Raw genomic sequence first — 20724 nt, 5'->3', positions numbered from 1 at the left:
CGGCTTTTCTCCCTAACCACCAATTTAACCTAAAATTTTGTCCCAATCTGTTCATCATACTTTTTTTTTATATAAATTTATTTGTTTATTTTTGGATGCGTTGGGTCTTCATTGCTGCATGTGAGCTTTCTCTAGTTGTGGCGAGCAGGGGCTACTCTTTGTTGCGATGCACGGACTTCTCATTGTGGTGGCTTCTCTTGTTGCGGAGCACGGGCTCTAGGTGCGCGGGCTCAGTAGTTGTGGCTTGCAGGCTTCAGTAGTTGTGGCACGCAGGCTCAGTAGTTGTGGCTCACGGGTTCTAGAGTGTAGGCTCAGTAGTTGTGGCTCGTGGGCTTAGTTGCTCTGCGACATGTGGGATCTTCCTGGACCAGGGATCGAACCCGTGTGCCCTGCATTGGCAGGCGGATTCTTAACCACTGTGCCATCAGGGAAATCCTGTTTATCATACTTTTTAATAGCATGTCTTCAGTAGGAACATATTTCATTCAAGTGTGCAAAAAAATTACCTTTCCTTATTTTTTTGTAATTCAGATCAATCTCTGTTTTTGAGCTTCAGTTCCATTTGGTGGTAAATGCTTATTTTTTGTAACAGGTTTTTTGAGGTATAATTGACATGCAATAAACTGTACACATTTAAGGCAAACAACTGGTAAGTTTTGACGTAAGTTATACACCCATAGAATCATCATCACAGTCAAGATAATGAGCACACCTGTCACTCTCGAGAGGTGCCTTGTGCTTCTTGGATCCCTCCTTCCCGTCCCTCTGTTCCCCTCTTCCCAGAAAATCGCTTTTCTCCTTTCTGTATTACAGGTTAGTTTTCATTTTCTACAGGTTTATATAAATGGAACCATGCACTGTGTATTCTTTTTTGCCTCTCTTCTTTCACTCGGCATAATTATTTCGAGATCTCTCCATCCTGTGTGTATGAATAGTTGATTCCTTTTTATTACTCAGTAGTACTCTGTTACGTGGAGAGACTGCAGTTGCTTTATGTATTCGGCTGTTGATGGACATTTGGGCTGTCTTCAGGTTTTGGCTCTTGTAAATAAAGCTGCTGTGAACATTCTTGTATGTTGTTGCCTGGACACCGGCTTTCATTTCTCTTGGGTCAGCACCTGGGAGTGGACTGTCTAGCTCACGTAGTAGGTATTTTTGTGGCACTGCCAAGCTGTGCTGCAAAGTGTCGGCACTGCTTTGCACCCCCCAGCCCCCGCCCCAGCAGAGAGTTACCGCCTCTGTTGTGCATATCCTCGTCAGTGTTCGGCATGGTCCTTCTTCTTAATTTTAGATATTCTGGGAGTGGTGTGATATACCTCACTCACTTTGGTCTTAATTTGCATTTATGTTATGACTAATGATGTTGAGCATTTTTTCCTGTATTTATTTGCCCATCCATATATCTTCTATGATTAAATGTCTGTTCACACCTTTTTGCCCATTAAAAAAAATTGGGTTATTACTCAGCCATAAAAAGGAACAAAATTGGGTCATTTGTAGAGATGTGGATGAATCTAGAGACTGTCATACAGAGTGGAGTAAGTCAGAAGGAGAAAAACAAATATCGAATATTAACGCATATATGTGGAACTAGAAAAATGGTACAGATGAACTGGTTTGCAGGGCAGAAATAGAGACACAGATGTAGAGAACAAACGTATGGACACCAAGGGGGGAAAGCGGCGGGGAGCGGTGGTGGTGGTGGGATGAATTAGGCGATTGGGGTTGACATGTATACACTGATGTGTATAAAATGGATGACTAATAAGAACCTGCTGTATAAAAAAAAAATTGGGTTGTTTCAATTGAGTATTGAGGTTCTTTGTATATTCTGCATACACATCTTTTGTCAGATATGTAGTTGGCAAATAATTGCTCTCAGTTTGATGCTTGTCTTTTCATTCTCTTAAGAGCATCTTTAAAGAACAGAAGTTCTTAATTTTTTTGGTGAGGTTTAATTTATTGTTCTTTTTCTTCTACGAATCATGCTTTTGGTATAGAAATTTTTGCCACACGGATTTTTAAAATGTGTTTTCTCCTATTAGTTTTATAGTTTTGCATTTTACATTTAGGTCTGTGATCCATTTTGAGTTAATATTTATATATGTTGAGTGGTATGACTCAAAGTTGGTTTTTTTTGTTTTTGTTTTTTTGCATAAAGCCACCTAGTTGATCTAACACCATTTGTTTGGAAGACTCTCCTTTCTCCACAGAATTGCCCTTGGACCTTTGTTGAAAATCAAATGACATTATATGAGAGGGTGTAGTTTTTGGACTCTATTTGTTTGTTCTGTGGATCCATTTTTGTAGCATTATGCCAATACCATACTTTATAATAAATATTGAAGTCAGGTAGTGTAAATCCTCCAACTTTGTTCTTATTTTCCAAAGTTGTTTTGACTCTTTCTAAGTCCTTTGCATTTCCATACGAATCTGAGGATCAGCTTGTCACTTTCTAACAACAACAAAAAATCCTGTTGGGATTTTTATTAGGATTGTGTTGAATCAACAGTTCATCTTGGGGAGAATTGACATTTTAGCAATACCGAGTCTTCCAGCCAATGAAATAGTATATGTATGTCTGTTTATTTAGATATTGTTGGGAGAGCAGAGGGACGAACCTCCTCTGTTTCTGGCTGTCTTTTCAAGGCTGCTTCTGTAGTAAACCCCCATGAAGGTAGAGCTACCGTCTCTGTCCAGAACAGAGGGTGGGTTTGTTTACACTCATGCAGTAGGGATAATGCTTCCCTCTGGGGAAAAGGTCTGGCAGGATTACTCCCATTATGAAGGATTTGGGTTCCCTGAGTTTGGGTTTTCTCTTCTGTAATGCAGCCCATGGCATATGCCTGGCGCTGTGGAATAGGGTCTCACTGAACTATGCTGACCCTCTGGATATGGCCGTTGCCGTGGAGGAATACTGTTCTTTGCCTTGGACACAGGGGTGTTGTCTCTCCTGCCAGCATCCATGAGACTCTCACATGCTGGCTTATTAACTTGCAAGTAGGGTAAAGCCCCAGATCTTCCAAAGCTGTAAGGAGGTGGCCGAGAGGGCTGTGTTTGTATTTTAGGAGGCCTCCTGCCCACGAGGGCTGGGTATTTGACCAGACAGCTTTTTTCTCTTGAGAACGTGAGCCAAGGAACCCATGGAATCAGAGGTGGGTCTTGGGCTAGAGGTGGGCAGCTATCCCGGCTGGTCGCTGTGGGCCACGTGCCAGCAGATGGTGTCAGTCGGCAGGGGTGGGGGTGGGGAGAGGGCGAGGATAATTAAATAAAGGTCCCTAACACTCCTGGAGTGCCAGGCAGTGTGTATTTACAGATTTACTTCTCTAAATACCCTTATAAGGCAAATATTACAATTTGTGTTTTATATATGAGGAAATGAGCACGCAGGGGTGAAGTGACTTCCTTGAGGTCATACAGCTTCTGGGTGGAAGTCCGGGCAGTTGGGTTCTAGGTCCCTTCTCCCAGCCACCCTGTGGACCTCCGCTCCGCAGGAAGTGCCCCTGAGGTGGATGCTTATTTCCCGGTGACCTCTCTCCCTTCCTTGTCTCCTGGTGTGGCGTGGCTCAGCCTTAGAGAATATCCTGAAACCTTGCGCCCCTCTCTGCTAGCTTGCAGAGTGATCCTCCAGCGCCTTTTGCCAGTTGTTTACTTTCGCATAAAAAGAGGGCCTTAGGCTGAATGTTCTCTAGGGCCTTTTCTAGCTCTGGTGCTCCAGAAACGTTCCAGGGCCGAGTGACAGTCCTTACAGTTTCATTTTAATTTAGGCAGCTCTCTAGGTTGCCAGCAACCCAAGAGTGTCGGTTCCTGACCCTCACCAGAGGTGGCACGCTTTGACCAGGGTGGATTGTTCCTGCTTGAACTTCGGGTCCTGTACGGTGGGGGCTGGGGTGAAGTTGCCTTAATGCCACTTTTTGCCCCGGGGCCATCAGGCTGTCTTGCTCATGAAGGCAGTTACTGGCTCTTTTGACAGTGTGCACAGCCCAAAGCCTAATAAATCTTTTGAGATGTCATCTTGATGTTATTTGCTATCACAGTCAAATAAAGACAAGGTCTACCAAGCCCAGCATGTTGCCCCCTGATTTATCCATGGAATTAATTTAACTTAAAAATTGAAATTTGTTATAGAACTTGGTGTGTCTTTTAGGAAGGTGAATATATATTTTATTATAGAATAGGGAAACAGAAACAAAAGTAGTTCTCTGGAAAAAGTATGTGCATCTCGGTGCCTGGCGGTGGTGGTGTGATTGTTTTCATAATTCTAGACTGTCGTAACTGCTTAGGACTAAGAGAATTTAAAAACTGGGGCTTCCTTGGTGGTGCAGTGGTTGAGAGTCCGCCTGCCGATGCAGGGGACACGGGTTCGTGCCCCGGTCCGGGAAGATCCCACATGCCGCGGAGTGGCTGGGCCTGTGAGCCATGGCCGCTGAGCCTGTGTTTCCGGAGCCTGTGCTCCGCAACGGGAGAGGCCACAACAATGAGAGGCCCATGTACCTAAAAAAAAAAACAAAACTGGATTATTCTTCTTTGCTTTTAGGTAGATCTGCTTTATGAAAATATACTAGAAAATAAGAATCTCTCTTAACTTTTAAAAGATCTAGGGAAAAAGATTCCATTACTTCTTTCAATAATTGGTTCCTACATTTGTCAGTTTTCATGTTAGGAAATTTGATATGTTTTAAAGAACATGGACTTTGGATTCATTAGACCCAGATTGAAGTTACAGCTTGTCTACTTGGGAACTTACCTTTTAGGATCCCTCTTTTCTGCTCTGCAAAATGGGGATTTCTACCTCAAGGGTCTTCGTGTATATTAAAATGCAGTAGTGCCTGGGCCAATACCTAACATAGTAGGTGTTAAAGAGGTGTTAGTTTCGCTTTTTATTTATAATCTAAATCTTTTATGCCACAGTGGAAGCTCATTTCCTTTTAATTCCTTTGACCTAAAGGTGGCAAGTTGCTTTCAAGCATCCGGACTTCTTTGATCCAGGGTACAGGACCAGTTGCTGTTAATCATCCCTGACTAAATAATCTCATTTCCTTTAACCTTTGCTGGGTTTCATTTTCCTTCCCTTTATTCAACTGTGTTGCTGGCTTTTTCCCAGGCTTTCTCCAAATTCTTCACATTCCTCTTAAGCCGAAGAACTGGCACGGAACTCTAGCAAATAGCTGATGAGGACAGAGTGTTTTTGGGAGGGACGGCCATTAACGGTTATGTAACCGTTAATGCAAACGGGCGTTCAGATCACACCTGTAACTTTTTAGTGCTGCATTTCCTACTCACATTTACAATGTTGAACAGCCACATAGGCATTTGCTTCCCATCGTACATTTATTTGGTTTATCTAGTAATATGAAACATTGATCGTTCTACCCAATTTGTATTAATATCTTTAGCCCAGACCTCTCTCCTGAGCCCCAGACCCATATATCCGACTATCTACTTGACATCTCCACATGGACAGCTAGTGGACATTCAAACTCGGTGTGTTCAGACTAAATTCCCAATCTTCCTCCATTTAGCTCTACCCACGGCCTTCCCAGTCTCAGTTGATGGCAGCTCTATTTTTCCAGTTTCTCAGGCCTGTGAAGACCTTGGAGTGATTCTTGTCTCCTTCTTCTCTGATACCCACGTGCAGTCTGTAAGGAAATTCTGATGGCCCTGCTTTCAAAATACATCCATAATCTGACCACAGTCTGCCACTACCACCAGGTTTTGAGCCTCCCTCATGTTCTGTTTAAAAACTTCAGGTCACCTCCTGCAGATCTCCCATCAGCCCATCCCTGTAGACCATGAATTGGGAGGCAGGGGTATAATGGCCTAGATCCTGGACAAGTCTCCTTACTGAAAACAAATGTCTGGTGAGATATAAAAAACACTTTAAAAGCCCTCCTTTGAGCTAGAAAAATAGTAATTACACCCAGAGCACAAAAGCCAAGTGAAAGTGAGATGCCAGAGAGGTTAACAGAGACTTGAGCTAACTCCTGTTCTGAAGGCATTTGTCAAGATGACCTTTAGTTTCCGTGTCCTAACAGGGTGTGGGGACAGGAAACAAAGCTCAGTTACCACCCTAAATGAGTAGCCGGGTAGGGGACTCCCAAAGGTACTTACCAGCATTGTCAGGGTAGACTGAAGGTATGCTTCCTGCCCTTGGAGACTACAGGAAGGTGGCCTGTTTGACCTTAGGGACTGAACACAGTGGGGGAAAATCTCTTCTGAGAATAACCATAGGCTGTAGTGGAGGAAAAATGTCCTCTGAGAATTAATCACTGTAGACTGGTTTTCATGCAGCTTCGAAGCCTGAATTCAAACCACCCAGGCAGTCCTCGTTTAGAGAACAATGCACATCCTTTCTGGAGGATTCTTTGACTTCAACCGGTTCATACAGATAAGGTTCCAATAGTCAGAGCTCACATATTAAAAATTACAAAAGCATGGAAGTATCATTAGTGAGATAACGTGACATAGACCCTAAAGAAGGTTTCAGGTCTAAGAGTTATCAAATCAATGTAAAATAAGTGTGTTTACTGTGCTTAAAGAAAAAAAGAAGGGATTAATATATGAGTAAAGAGTGAGAGATTGTGAAAGTGACTGGGCAGATCTGAAAAAGGGTCAAATAATATTTCTGGAAGTGAACAATATAATGATTGCAATTATAAATTTAACAGACAGCTTTAACAGCAGATTAAACATAGTTGAAGGGATAATTAGATTGATGCAGACAGTTCTGAAGAAATTATCCGGAATGAAGCACAGAGAGACAGAGATGGAAAATCGGAGCGGGCAAGAGACAGAGGAGAGACTGGGCACTGGACGGTCAGCGTTCTGGGCAGGGAGGGGAGGGCGAGTGGGACAGAAGCAGCGTTAAAGGGATAATGCCAGAGAAGCTCCCCACCCTTGTTCGCACTGAATTCGAGAAGTGCACCTGATTGTAAGCAGGATGAAGGACAAGGAATCTGCACTAAGACACATTGTGATGAAAACCAGAACATAAGAGAGAGGAGGTCTTAGAAGCAGGCAGACAGAAAAGATGTATACCTTCAAAGGATTGACACTTTGACTGACAGTTGACCCCTTCACAGCAATAGTGCAGTATCTTAGCACGGAGAGGAAATAACTGTGAACACGAATTTGTATGCTTCTCTCCCCCCGCCAACAAATAGCTTTCAGAGCAAGGGTGAAATAAAGACATTTCAGACAAACAAGAACTGAGAGAGTCTGTCACCAGTAGACCTTCCCAGTAGGAGCTTCTAAAGGGTGTCCCTCTCTCTCTCTCTCTCTATATATATATATATATGTATATATATATACATACACTTCAGGAGTAGCTTGATCTCGGATGGAAAGTGTGAGATGCAAGTGAGAGCAGTGATCAGAGGCGGTAGCACATGTATCAATAAGTCAACATAAACACCGACGAACAGAAGAGCCAAACAGTAGAATACCAAGAGCAGAGTGGTAGCATGTGCACTGGGAGGAGGATAGGCAGAGCGGCAGCATCGTGAGGTCCAGCCCTGTTCAAAACCGAGAGCCGAAACAATGGCTAATTTCAGACCTTGATAGTTGGCAGGTGAAAATTTCTAGGATCACGTGGAGATAATAGAAATAGACTCTATGCCTATAACGTTAATACAGGATAAAATGCGATGTAAAAGATAATTCAAAAGGTGGCAAGTAAGAGAAAAAATGAAAAAATAAGATGGAAGCAATAAATCCAAAAATAGGTACAGTTACAACTATAAATGGACCAAATGACCCAGTTAAGAGATAGTCATGTCAGACTGGATTTAAAATAATCATCCAGTTATATGTTGTTTATAAGAGATTCATTTAAAACAGAAGAATACATGAAGGTTGAGAATAAAAGGAAAACATACTAGGCAGATTCTCATCACCAGATTCTGTATCACCAGGATATAACATTTTGAACTTATATAGACACTGCCTAATATAGTCTCATAAATCCCCCATGATCAGGGACATTTTAACCCACTTCACTCAATACTTGATAACTAAAAAAGAACAAACATTCAATAAGGATATGAATGGTTTGAAAAACACAACCAGTCTGCCCCACTGGATGCATAGAAGACTCCAACTGTATACTTGTTTCAGTTACACATGGAAAATTTATGAAAGTGATCATTTTCTGAGGTTTGAAGCAAGTCTCACATTTCAGATGATAAGAATCGTATGGGATATCTTCTTTGACCACAAAACAGTGAAGGTGGAAATTAATAACAAAAAGAGAATTAGTAAAATCCTCCATGTAGAAATTAAGTAACCCATGAGTAAAAGAAGAACTCATAATAGAAATCAGATGTTTTGAACTGCATAATGAAAATACTACATATCAAAAATGATGAAATGCATTTAAATCAGTATTTAGTAGAAAGTTTATCAATTTAAAGAAGAAAGCGGAAAATGAATGAGCTGAACATCTACATAAGAGCTTAAGAAATGGGAACAACCCTGAGCAGCTCAGCAGCAGATTTGAGCTGGTAGGAAGAATCAGCAGACTTAACGCTAGGTAGAGGTTATCTGGTCTGAACAACAGAAACAGAAAAGGATGACGGAAAATGAGCAAAGCTCAGAGACCTCCAGGACGTCGTCAAGCATATACCAGCATAAGCACAGTATGAGTCCCTGAAGGAAATGCTCGAGAGAAGAAAGGGGCAGAAAAAATATTCGAGAAGAGAACATCTGAAAACATCCTAACTTAGGACCAAGAGAACATTTCGGAATCAGTGAAACACGTACAAGGACACCACAGATTGACAGCTCACTGCTCGTCAGAAACAGTGGCCCTAAAGCGGAGGGATGGTGTGTCCAAAGTCCTGAAAGAAAAGACCTTCTACCAAGAACTCTGTGTCCAGCTAAACTAGTCTTCAAAATGAAGGCGAAATACATTCCTGGATACGCAAAGACTGAGAGATTTTATTGCTAGCAGACCTTCTTTACAAGAAAGGAAGTTCTTAAAGCTGGGAGAAAATGACCCCAATGCATAACTCCAATCCAGAGATATTGGTGGAGGCCACCTTGCCATGGGCTCAGTGTGCTTCATGGGTAAGGCTGGTGTTTCAGAGGCGCTCTCTGTTGAAACTGGGTTTTTTTTGTTTTTTTTTTTTTGCTGTACGCGGGCCTCTCACTGTTGTGGCCTCTCCCGTTGTGGAGCACAGGCTCCGGAAACACAGGCTCAGCGGCCATGGCTCACGGGCCCAGCCGCTCCGCGGCATGTGGGATCTTCCCGGACCGGGGCACGAACCCGTGTCCCCTGCATCGGCAGGCGGACTCTCAACCACTGCGCCACCAGAGAAGCCCCGTGGTCTTTTTTTTTAAAGACAAATACCACACCTGTTGCACTGACAATCTGAACACTGGGCTAATGCAAAGTATTAGGAGAAATATTTAACCAACATAATAAAACAGTTATATTGAAAATCTTTGTAAATAACCATCTTAAATGTTTTGCTTTTTGATCACATGGTTATCATCATTGTTCACATAATAAAGATGTAGCTTACTAGAATCATGACCCTTGCAAGGCCACCTATTTGGCTAATAGGAATGCTGAAGATACGTAACTAAACTTTCATCAGCATGCAAACCTCTCAGCCTTTCTCTGTGCATATGACCCAAATATATATAACCAAATGCCAAATATTCTCTGTGATATAACCAAAGTCCAAATAAGAGCGTTGCATCTCTGTGTGAGATGATGGACAGCTGCACACAAACTGAAGTGTTTCATTCATTCATTGGAGATGTGTTTTTGAGCACCTCCTACATGTTACAGGCGCTTGGGATCATCTGTGAGCCAAACGAGATCCCTGCCCTCTTGGAGCTTTCATTCCCGTGTGGAAGAGAGACAGTAAACAACAAGCAGACCAACCAGGGGAATTACACAGTGTGTCAAAAGGTGACTGGTGCCACGGGAAAAGAGACTGTGACACCACAGTGGGGTAGGGAGGTGTGAGTTAGAGGACGGAGGTACACTCTCCTCACTGAAAGGAAAATGATGCTTAAACTAACTTTAGAAAAACGAGAGGAGCTATTCACGGAAGATGCTGGAGTAACTCAAAATTTGAGAAAAACCTAAACAGCCAAGCTTTGGGAAGGGCAGGGTGAAGCCAGCTGCAAGCTGGAGGATCCCTCTTTGCATCCTTGTGTCAGCACTCTGACCCGGCTTCAGCGACTGACAGCACAGATGAACTTCCCCAAGTGGCCAGCCACATAGCCACAGGCAGCTCTGGATCACACCTCATAGTTCTATGGCCCAGACTGGGAAAAATATTCCTCTTCAGCAGCTCCAGCCAGAACACACCTGGAGGACGACTCTTGTCTGGCTCAGGCCACGTGCCCTTCGCTGAGATCGTCACCATGGCACCGCCAGGCCTCACGCTGACCAGTGAGGAGGGTAGAAGCCAGGAGCATGCCAAGCAGACCTAAGAACAGCCCCACGGAAACTGAGTCCAGGCTAACTTTCCTAGCCCAGGGTCCAATCACGCCACCAGCAGTGAACTTGGGGACCCCACCTCTGCCTAGGCTGGTGAACAACCTGAGGAGTGTACAGAACAGGAGGTGCGTCCAGGCAATGTTGGGCCAGAGGTGGCCACTAACTTCTTGCAGGTCGCGGCAAAACGACCCAGACGCTTGGGCAAAGTGGTGGGGATTCAGAAGACCCTCAGAGACCCAGTCAGGGCTCAGTTCAGTGAAGAATTGGAAAGCAAATCCAGAACAGAGGCCGGAGGCCACGGGGAAAGCTAGAGAACGCATCAGTGGCCTGAGGGATACCGGACATCGGCTCCTAACACGCGAGCAGCAGAGGGCGGCTCCTGCAGCACGTGGAATGGAGACCACGGCCAAGGGCAGGGCAGAGGCAGGCTTTCGACAACAGGAATTGTGTGGAGATCTAAGATCCGGTTCCAACCAAAAGGAAATGTATGGTCTAGGTGGATATGACCGATATTTATGAAACAAGATACCAAGAAAATGTTAGATCAATATGTCTCTAAGTAAAATGGGAAACCAAAGGCGGCAGGACTTGACGTGGGCTAGAGCGCAGCAGAAGGCTCCTAAGAGGTGTGGCCTGAGCTGAGCCTGCAGAGAGCAGGACAGCGAGGGCGGCCCAGCGAGGCGGTGCTCAGAGCCGCTGGGTCTGATGGCTCTGCGTGCCTCGCATACGGGGATGGTGCAGCGTTTGTCCTTTTGTGACTGGCTTGTTTCACTCAGCTGCCTCCATGTCCTCGAGGTTCAACCACGTTGTGGCAGGCTGAAAAATACTCCACTGTACGTATAGACCACAGTTTCTCTATCCATTCATCTGTCGATGGACGTTTAGGTTGCTTCCTTATCTTGGCTATTGTGAATAATGCTGCAGTAAACATGGCTATGCAAATATCTCTTCAAGATCCTTTTTTCAATTCTTTTTGGATATGTACCCAGGGATGGGATAAAATCTTTCGCTCTTACTAGAAGCCTTTCTAGTAAAAAAAAAAAAAAAAACCACGGAAAACTCTCAAATATTATTGACTTGACCCTTGGCCTTCAGGTCCAATAGGACAAAGAGGTCAGCCTCCCCACAGGATATTGCGGGGCCTGTTCTCTTTGATTAATCAAACCTTATGTAACAATTTTAACCAGAAACACAGTTAGCTGTTGATAGAATTGAGTGGTCAAATGACTACTTCATATCTTGAAGGATGTCAGAAAACATTTGGCTTACGTATGTCAAGTCCAACAAGCTGAGAACAATCGAAAATTTACTCTAGTCTGATAGAGGCATAATTAATTCATGGTCACAATTTAGAAAGGGGAGGTAGTTTATATGGAAAGATGAGTTTGGTGTGGGACATGCTCAGTTCGGGGTAACAGTAAAAAAAGAAAATATCTGGAGGGAGCTATCCAACAGGTCCTTGGAGATGAGAAGCTTGGAGTTCACGTGATAGGCCAGAGGCATGGGTTTGGGAGTCATTATTAGAGAAGTAACAGAACAGAGGACTGGGAGTGTGGAGACTGTCATGCAGCAGAGCTGGCCCTCCCAGGGCCATGGGGAGAGCCCTGAGCCCTGAGGAGGGGTCTCTGGGAGCCCGGAGTGAGGAGAGGCAGGGCGAGGGCAGAGCTGGGCCCAGCCCCCCTCTGGCAGTTCCCTGGTTTGTGGTTCTGGGCGAGTCCTTTAGATTATATGACAGTCAGGCTTGTCATCTACAACGTAGAACTGCAAATGTGTCTCTGCTTTCCTCAAAGGGAGGCCATGAGAATTTAGTGTAACAGTAAATGGAAATGGTTTATAAATTTAAAAAAAGGAGAAAATAGTCATTTGTGAAGAAAGGAGTCTAATAGTGTCAGATATATGTTGAAGATCAAGAAAACAGGAATGGAGAAAAGGCTTTGGTGATCTTTGAGAAGATTTTCTGTAGAGTACAGAATTAAGGACAAAGGAGATGGAAGGAGGGGATGGGGAAAGGAGAGCAGCAGCGAGGGTAATGCTGCTTGGGCGGGAGTTTGTTAGCGAAAGGGGGCTTCGTGTGTTGGTATTAAGGGTATTAAGGGTAATCAGGTCCTAATTTTCAGGTTTTGAATTTCAAATAGAAAGGAAATAATTAAAAATAAGAATTAGGGACTTCCCTGGCGGGCCAGTGGTTAAGACTCTGCGCTTCCACTGCAGGGGGCGCAGGTTCCATCCCTGGTCGGGGAACTAAGAATCCTGTGTGACGAGCGCTCAGCCAAAAAACAACAACAAAAAAACAAAACAAAACCCCCCAAGCATTAATATACCTTACCTTACAACACACTGTGACCATAACGTTTTCTTGAGCAAGGAGTTATTTTCTCTTGCAGTTCATCTTCAAACGGTGAGTTCTTTTCTGGCATAAAAGTAGTTACTAAAGTGTGATACTTGCTTCATTTTTGGCGGTTTGTTTTAATATAGTCTGCTAGTATTAGAATAGTTTTTATAATCATTCTTTCTGTATGAATTCTGCATTATTCTTTAAGAAAAGACACCATTAAGTATTTTTCACTAATTCACTGATGGAGGATCCAGTGCTTAGGATTATTGTTCTTCATAAGATTATCCAACCTCAGCTAATGAAATTTCCCATATGATTTGTAAACGTTCCAGCTGTGAACACACTCTACTGATAACACGAGCTATGTAACATCTTGGAAGCCAGTTTATTCAGGAATCAAAAGAAAGCCTCTAGAAGGTGAAAATTGGGAAGTTAGTGTTTATCATATATTTGCTGGGCTATATTTTGTGGAAATATATTTTAGCATTTTAAGTGCTAAAATTATAGAGAAAAACTTGCATGTCCCAAGATCATATGGCTCCAGGAGAGAGCCTGGCTAGAACTTGAAGGTACACGACCTGAGCATCTTCTAATCTTGCCTGCGTTACCCTCCCAGCCAGAATGTCCACCAGGCCACAGAGGCTTCTGCAGAGCAGGGCCAATGCCAGGGCACCAGGAGGCCACCGGGACTTCAGCTCAGGAGCAGCACAGAAGGCAGGGACCCCTCCCCCCACTTAGCATGGCAAGGTGCCCGTTAGAGCTCTGCTTACGTTACGTGCAAGGCACAGGGCTCTTGAGTCATCTCTTACAGTTGGATCAGATCATAACACGCAAAGATTATTACCCCTGTTTTACAAGACGTGAAACTGTGCACTGCACAGTGCTGAGAGTGATGCAGTTCCTGAGCTTGTAGCACTGGGGGTCGGAACCACTTTGCCCTTCTCCCATGATTTCTCTGGTTGTGTCTGTATATTCTGGACACTGTGCGTGACTTATCCAGCACCCCATGTCGTGTCCCTCGTATCTGTTACTCAGGGCTTCACTCTCCCTTTCATGGACCATATGACCCCGGGAAAGAGATTCTAAGCTCCAGTAGGGGCTTTTGTGAAAAAAAAAAAGAACATACACACGCACAAACCTACCTGTGCCCTAATGTTCAAGCTTGGGTCCCCATCCATAGAGGCTGTAATTTAATTGATTGGGAGCGGGACCCAGATGTTGAGGTTTTCACGCCTTCTCGGTGACTGATGTGTAGGACAGGGTTGGGGGTTAGTGGTCTGAGGCGGTCATGGCAGTCCTATCATCGTGCCAGTGATTGGTGTAGGATTCAGGGCTTATTCCACTCCGTGCGTGGCATCCTTCTGCCCACGGTCAGTGGTCCGGAAGTGGATGCATGAGCTACGCTAGGCCCGTCCAGACCCCAGGGATGGTGGAGAGGCCTTTCCCTCACCGGCTGTGAACCAGGAAGCGCATAGCCCCGCGTGCTGCTTGCATCCCCCTGTGACTGAGTGCGCCAGCCTTACGGTGACGCTGTGCAGCGTGGAGTGGGGGGAAGAGGGCACCCAGGTCTTTGATAGCATGATTGAGCCCGTGAACCCAGCTCTATGATGGACGTGATATGACATCATAAATGTTATTAGTGCTTAAGCCAGTTTGAGTTGTAGTTTTGTATTTTTTGCTAAGTATTCTGACTCACTGTTTCTGTAGTAAAATTCAGCAGCATTTCCTAAATCAGTTCCAAGTTTCTCGATATGCAGAATGAAGGGATACAAAGAAGGTGTGATAGTCGGAGGTAACATCTGCATTGCCTTGGAAGCGTACCCTGCCAGCATCAACGTACCTGCTTTGCTCTTCTTGACAAAATGTGAAGATTTAGCAGAGTTCTTTGCATGTGGTTCAGAAGTGCCGGTCGTAGGTTAGGGGTGCAAATCCTACTTACTAGTTGTTGATCTCGAGCGAATTCGTTGACCAGCCTCTGCCCCCACTCTTCACCTGTAAAATGGTGACAGTGACATCTGCTTCGGAGCGGTTACAGGGATTCAGTTAGTCCATCCATGGACACAGGGCACCAGCACAGTGCGTGGGGCTGGGGCTAGGCTGAGCCACGTGGAATTGCCAATATTTGTCCATTTTGGACCTATAAAAATGACAGTTTCACATGGTTCAGCTGAACACATTTTTAATAATAAGTGAAAATTGGGAACTGGGGATGTCATCAGGATAATTAAAAGCATTATTTTGGCCTCAAATAATGTTCAGTGAAAGTTGTTTTTTTTTTAAATGGAGTTAGCCATGTTTCACTTTACTTCATGGGATTTAAAACCTCAGCCAAAGAAGTAACTTACATGTTTAATTTTCAAGGCTGTGCGCAGAGTACTTAATTCTTAGGAAGACAGATTATAATTATACCATTCTTTAAAAGGTTCGGCATCGCCGAGGCAGGGTTTTCATCTATGAGACGTGATAGTGGAGGGTTGCCTTCTATGTACTGTTTTGTCAAATATATGTGACTGGCTTCTTTTTACTCCAGGGGCCCACACCCACGGTGCTTCCGTGGTGAACAGCAATGGAGCACACATGGGTACAGCATGTTCTCTGTGCACTCGCTGCGTGACGGCCACGGGACCAAAGTCTGTGCTTACTGTGCTTTGTGTAGTCTTTACGGCAGGTATATTTTATACACAAAGATGCTAAGGCTCATGGAAGCGTAGGGCTCTCTGAGGCCACACAGCTAGGAGTGTGGTGCTTTAGAATGCGCGTGTAATGCTGTGGATGGCCACAAAGGCGTAGAACGAACAGCAAAACCCTCACTGCTTCTCCACTTGGAGATTTAAGTCACTGAGCTCTGGACCCAGGAGGGCGGTGGCTCTGTCTGAGGTTGGTCTCCTTACGCACGATTGCACGTGGGGACCTGGAAGTGACTTCTGAGTTCGGATTTGAATATCCTTAGGACCTGCCACTGCCTTTCAGCGGGCCCCAGTCTTGGCCACTGTTCACCACAGGCAGGAAGAAGGCTCCTTAAGGAGTTTTCTTGTTCTGTGGCGGGACCCTAGCAGCCCGCTTCATCCTCCTGAGTCACGGAGGAAGGACATCTGACTCTGGCAGGCTGACTTGACTGCAGACGGTAAAGAGATGTTGCCCCAGAGTGAAAAGGCAGTAACGGGTGTGAAAGCACTTTGTAAGGGGTGAACTGCTCGTCAGGGGTAAGTTGTTTTTATCATTATCTCCTTCTGGAAAGCATCAGGCCTGCACAGGGTGGCCAGTACTCCACTTGGTCCTGCAGCAGTTGGGGTTCAGTTCCTCCCACCTCACGGCTGGAGAGATCCAGTGTTTTCTTGATTCCTGAAGGAAGCCTGAGAGCCCAGGTGAACGATGGAGTGCTTGCGGCAGGCTTACGGCTTCTCCATGGAAACACGCGGGCTTTGAAAGAAGTTGCTCTTATTTCAGGGTAAAGCGTTGGTTCTCTAGCACCTAGAATGATGAGGTACCCGTGGGTCTGACCGAAGCTTTGTATTTTCATATGCTGTGAACTTTGTCAGTGGCTGATGGCCTGTTACCAGCATTGTGATATAAACACTGTAACATTTGAACACTACCAAACCCTGGAGGTTCAAATATTTTGAGTCCGATTTTTTTTTTTTTTTTTTTTTTTTGCGGTACGCGGGCCTCTCACTGCTGTGGCCTCTCCCATTGCGGAGCACAGGCTCCGGACTCGCAGGCTTAGCGGCCATGGCTCACGGGCCTAGCTGCTCCGTGGCACGTGGGATCTTCCCGGACCAGGGCACGAACCTGTGTCCCCTGCATTAGCAGGCAGACTCCCAACCACTGCGCCACCAGGGAAGCCACTATTTCTCTTTTTAACAAAGTATTTCTTTCAGTGGTTACTCTAGGGTATAAGATACACATGTTAACTTATCACAGTTCACCTTCAAAATATACCACTCATGTGTAGTGTAAGAAGCTTACAGCAGTAGACTTCTTTTTCCCCTTTCTGTTCTCTTACAATTGTCATATGTATGTTGAAAACCTCAAAATACATTTTTGCTTTAAACAGCTACCTTTTAAAGAGATTGAAAAGATATGAAGAAAAAGGTCCATGATTTACCGTTTCTGCTGCTCTCATTCCTTTGTGTAGATCTCAGTTTCCACCTGGTATCACTTTAACATTTCTTGGGGTGCAGGTCTGCTGGTGTAGAATTCTCTCAGTTTCTGTTTGTCTTACAAAGTGTTTGCTCACCATTATTTTTGAAAGATATTTTTGCTGGGTATGGGACTTGAGGTTTCATTACTTTAAACATGTTGCCCCCTGTTCTCTGGTCCACATGGTTTCTTACCAGGAGTCTGCTGTCATTCTTACCTTCTCTTTCTACCTCACGTCGTTTTTCCCCTCTTGTTGCCTCTAAGAATTTCTCTTTATCAGTGGTTTTCAGACATCTGATTGTGATGTGCCTTCACCTGCTTGGATCTGTAGGTTTGTGGTTTACCTCAAATTTGAATATTTTAGGCCATTATTTCTTCAAAATGTTTTTATGTCTTCCCCCTCCTCTCCTTCTAGGACTCCAATAACAAGCTTGATATTGTTCCGCAGGTCACTGGTGCTTTTTGCTTTTTTTTTCTTTCAATATTGTTTCCTCTTTGTGAGGGCAAAAGTTCATCAAAGAAAATTACAGTATGAGGGAATTTGGTAGCTTTATGTTCTCCCTTGGGCTTGTGGCCATCCTCCTCCTCAAGAAGTACTTAGGAGCAGGCTGTCCCGGCATCCAGCTCACAGCGTCCTCTTCATGTCCCTGCCACTGCTTCTCCCCACACTGCATAATCACAGGAAACAGAAACAGCTGCTGGCACAAACCCTTATGTTTAAAATTTACTTTCCATAAACTAATCTTTCCAGAAAAATAACTCAAAAGGTAACTCTTGGAAAGATCTTTCAGATAAGATGCCTAAATTCTGTCAGGCCATAGGTGTGTGATATTCCTCATGGCTGAAGGAAGTGCAACAGCCAGTCAAAGTTCTAGCAGCTACACGTACTGAGCCCTCACTCTAGCCAGCACGTGCTTACGTGCATTCTCTAGTGCGTTCTCTCAAACCCTTTGATGTGGTGTGTGTCCTGATTTACTGACCAGGAAACCAAGGCTCAGAGAATGTGAAATCCTTACTTACGCTGGGCAGTTAGGAAGGTACCACATTTGGTGTTCATATCCTGGCCCTCTGACTCCAAACCCTGAGCTTGTGTGTTTTCTCCTGGGCTATGCTGGCTTTATGATTTAAACCTACATTTAACTTGAAATGTGAAAATTGTGTGTGGCCTCCATTTAATGGATTATATACCATTTTGAGAAGTCTGTTTTCCAGTGGTATTGCTGTTATGGTTACTAACATCTGCTTATTTTCATGTATTTTGACATGTGTTGAAGTGGGACTCATTTGGTTGTGATTCAGGCTCTGCATATGTGTAAGAGTTGACCCATCTGCCATGCAAGTATATTTTAGAAAAGGAGCAAATTCCTAGCTGGGCTAAGTAACCCTTTTTCCACTTCCCTCTGTGTGTGATCTGTTGTCTAAAGTATTGTGTCGAGAAAGTTGAGAAGTGATTTTGGAAAGAAGGAAATGAGGAATCTGTGTTGGAGTGTGATCCAGAAACAGATGAGCTGATGGAAGAAGTCAAGATGCTCACATCCATTTGGAGGGAGTTTTAATTGGTAAAGGTTGAAGTTATAACATGATTTTGGAAAGAAAAAATTAGAAATGTGATAAATGATTAGACACATTACATTCCCAGATCTTTAAAATCCAACTAGAAACCACTTTCTAGGGAGCCTTTCCAGACGTCCCACCCCCAAGACTGATCATTCCTTCTTTAGGGTCTCATGGTGGATATTACAAACAGACTCATATTCGTACTTTCTTAATCTATTGCTTGTTAATAGCCTGGAACTATTTTATTGAAAAAAATCCCAGAGTAGTTGTGAGAGTAGAGACTAGAGGTTGTATTTCTTTTGTCTCCCACAAAGTACACTGCTGGGGCTTGGCATCCCCTCTGCAGACTCTGCCGCTGAGCTGGGGGCTTTTCCTGCTCCTCTGGCGGCTGGCGCCACGGGCAGGGTGCACTGAAGCTTGGAGCACCCGGGAAGCTCGTAGTTTACAGGTGTTCCTCGAGCGCCGAGCCTGCCCTAGGCCCTGCAGGTTCAGAAGTGAGCAAGACGGAGCTCTTCCCTTGTGGAACTTATATTCAGGTGAAAGACTTGACAACCGGCAGAATGGCGGAGATCGTGTAATACAGAGAAAGATGGGGTGGTGTGAGGGCCTTGAGGCACAAGGTGGGGCTGCTCTGTGGGTGTGTGAGTGCAGACCTGAGTGAAGTTGGGGACAAGCCATCAGAGTTCTGCGAACAGAGCGGCCCGGGCCGCGGAGGGGCAGTGGGAAGGCCCTGCGGTGGCCTTGGCCGTGAGAATATAGGGGTGAAGCGGTGGTGTGGTGGAGAGGTGCAGGGGAGTGTCAGGAAGGAGGTCAGGGAGCCCGTCGGGCCGGGTCCCCTGGGGCCTGGAGTGGGCTGTGAAGGTAGAGCAGGGCAGCCCTGGTCTGAGGGGCGGTCACGGGGCTCCATCTGGCTGCCGGGGCCAGGGCCGGGGGCTGGGGGGCAGGTGCAGGGTGTGGGTGGGAGGTGTGGCGGCTGCGGGTAGCAGCAGCGGCGACGGTGATTGACGTGCGTGGATTCAGGGTCCATTTGGGGGCGAGGGGGATATGAGGGAGGGCGGGCTGGGGTGATGCTTGAGTTTGGGGCTGAGTAGCTCGGTCCCTGGTGGTGCTATTAGGAGGACTTGGGGAGGAACCAGTAGTTTGGTGCGTGTGAAATTCGAGATGCCTGTTTGACCTTCAAAGGGGGGTGCGAAGTGCACGGTTGGGTTTCTGAGTCGAGTTCATGCAGAGGCTGGGGCTGGAGACCACTCTGTGAGCCGTCATGGTGTAAGAAGCACGTGTGGCCCTAGCCGTGGACCGCGTCATCCCGGGAGTGAGAGGGCCTGAGGACGGGCCTGGGCCGCTCCAGCGGCTTCAGTGCAGGAGGAAGAGGAGGGGGAAGCAAAGGAGACGCTGAGGGAGCACGACAGAAGTGGGTCGAGGGGGGAGAACCCGGAGGACGTGGTGTCCTCGAGGTCCCTGAAGACCGTGAACCCAGAGCGACTGTGTCACACGCCCCTGAGCAGCCGAGCTGCAGTCGGGGCAGCCTGCAGGCCAGGAGGGGAGAGGGCCCGGCTGGGGGGCGCTCAGGGGGAGCCTGAGGCTGGGTCATCAGCGGCTCCTCAGCAGGGCTCACGATGAGCAGCCAGGTCAGTGCGGCCTGGCTCAGTCCACCCCGGGTGTCAGAGTCCTTATGTGGACGTGGCGTCGGCGTCTAAGGCAGTGACACCGATGTTTGGGAATGGCTCACAGATTGGCTCTGAAGGCAATTCCAGGAGGCATTCCAGAAACCTTCTGAACAGTGACGGTATTTCTGGAACGAAGCTGAAGCCCTCCCAGCTGACTGCTTCGGTGGAGAGCAGGCTCTGGGTTGTGAGAGTTCTGGAGCTTGGTAGGATGGTTCCTCTCCTTGCTCTGAAGTGCCCTGGAGATGCCCTGCCTGGGAGGGAGAGCCAGCTCTGGGAGCCAGGGAGTGGGCAGCTGCTGACCCCCAGGCTCTCGTGCCACATTGAACTGTATTGACGGAGGGACCGGTTTCCTTCTGTTTGGTTTTGTTGCATTCAGTAGATTAGATTTTCGTGGAGAGGAATTAAAAATCGAATTATATTTTAATTGTTCTTGTAATTTAACAGGATTCTATGGTCAAACCTTTTGTAGTCACCTTGAAATTCATGTCTTATCAAGCTCTCTTTTTATAGTTGACTCCAAGCAAGCCACAGCACGCTCGCCCTCCCTTTTTCCCTGCTCGCTCATCCAG

At 45.7% G+C, this 20724-nt stretch overlaps 1 protein-coding gene across 6 annotated transcripts in view; it reads left to right on the top strand.

Moving 5' to 3' along the window:
* Positions 1 to 20724, top strand: part of HSF2BP (heat shock transcription factor 2 binding protein) — an 83152-nt gene that overhangs the window by 47286 nt on the left and 15142 nt on the right. The window lies entirely within an intron of this gene.

Source organism: Tursiops truncatus, chromosome 4 (genome assembly GCF_011762595.2).
Source record: "Tursiops truncatus isolate mTurTru1 chromosome 4, mTurTru1.mat.Y, whole genome shotgun sequence".
Lineage (NCBI taxonomy): Eukaryota > Metazoa > Chordata > Mammalia > Artiodactyla > Delphinidae > Tursiops > Tursiops truncatus.
The sequence above is the reverse complement of the archived record's forward strand: the minus strand, read 5'-3'. Positions and strand labels throughout refer to the sequence as shown.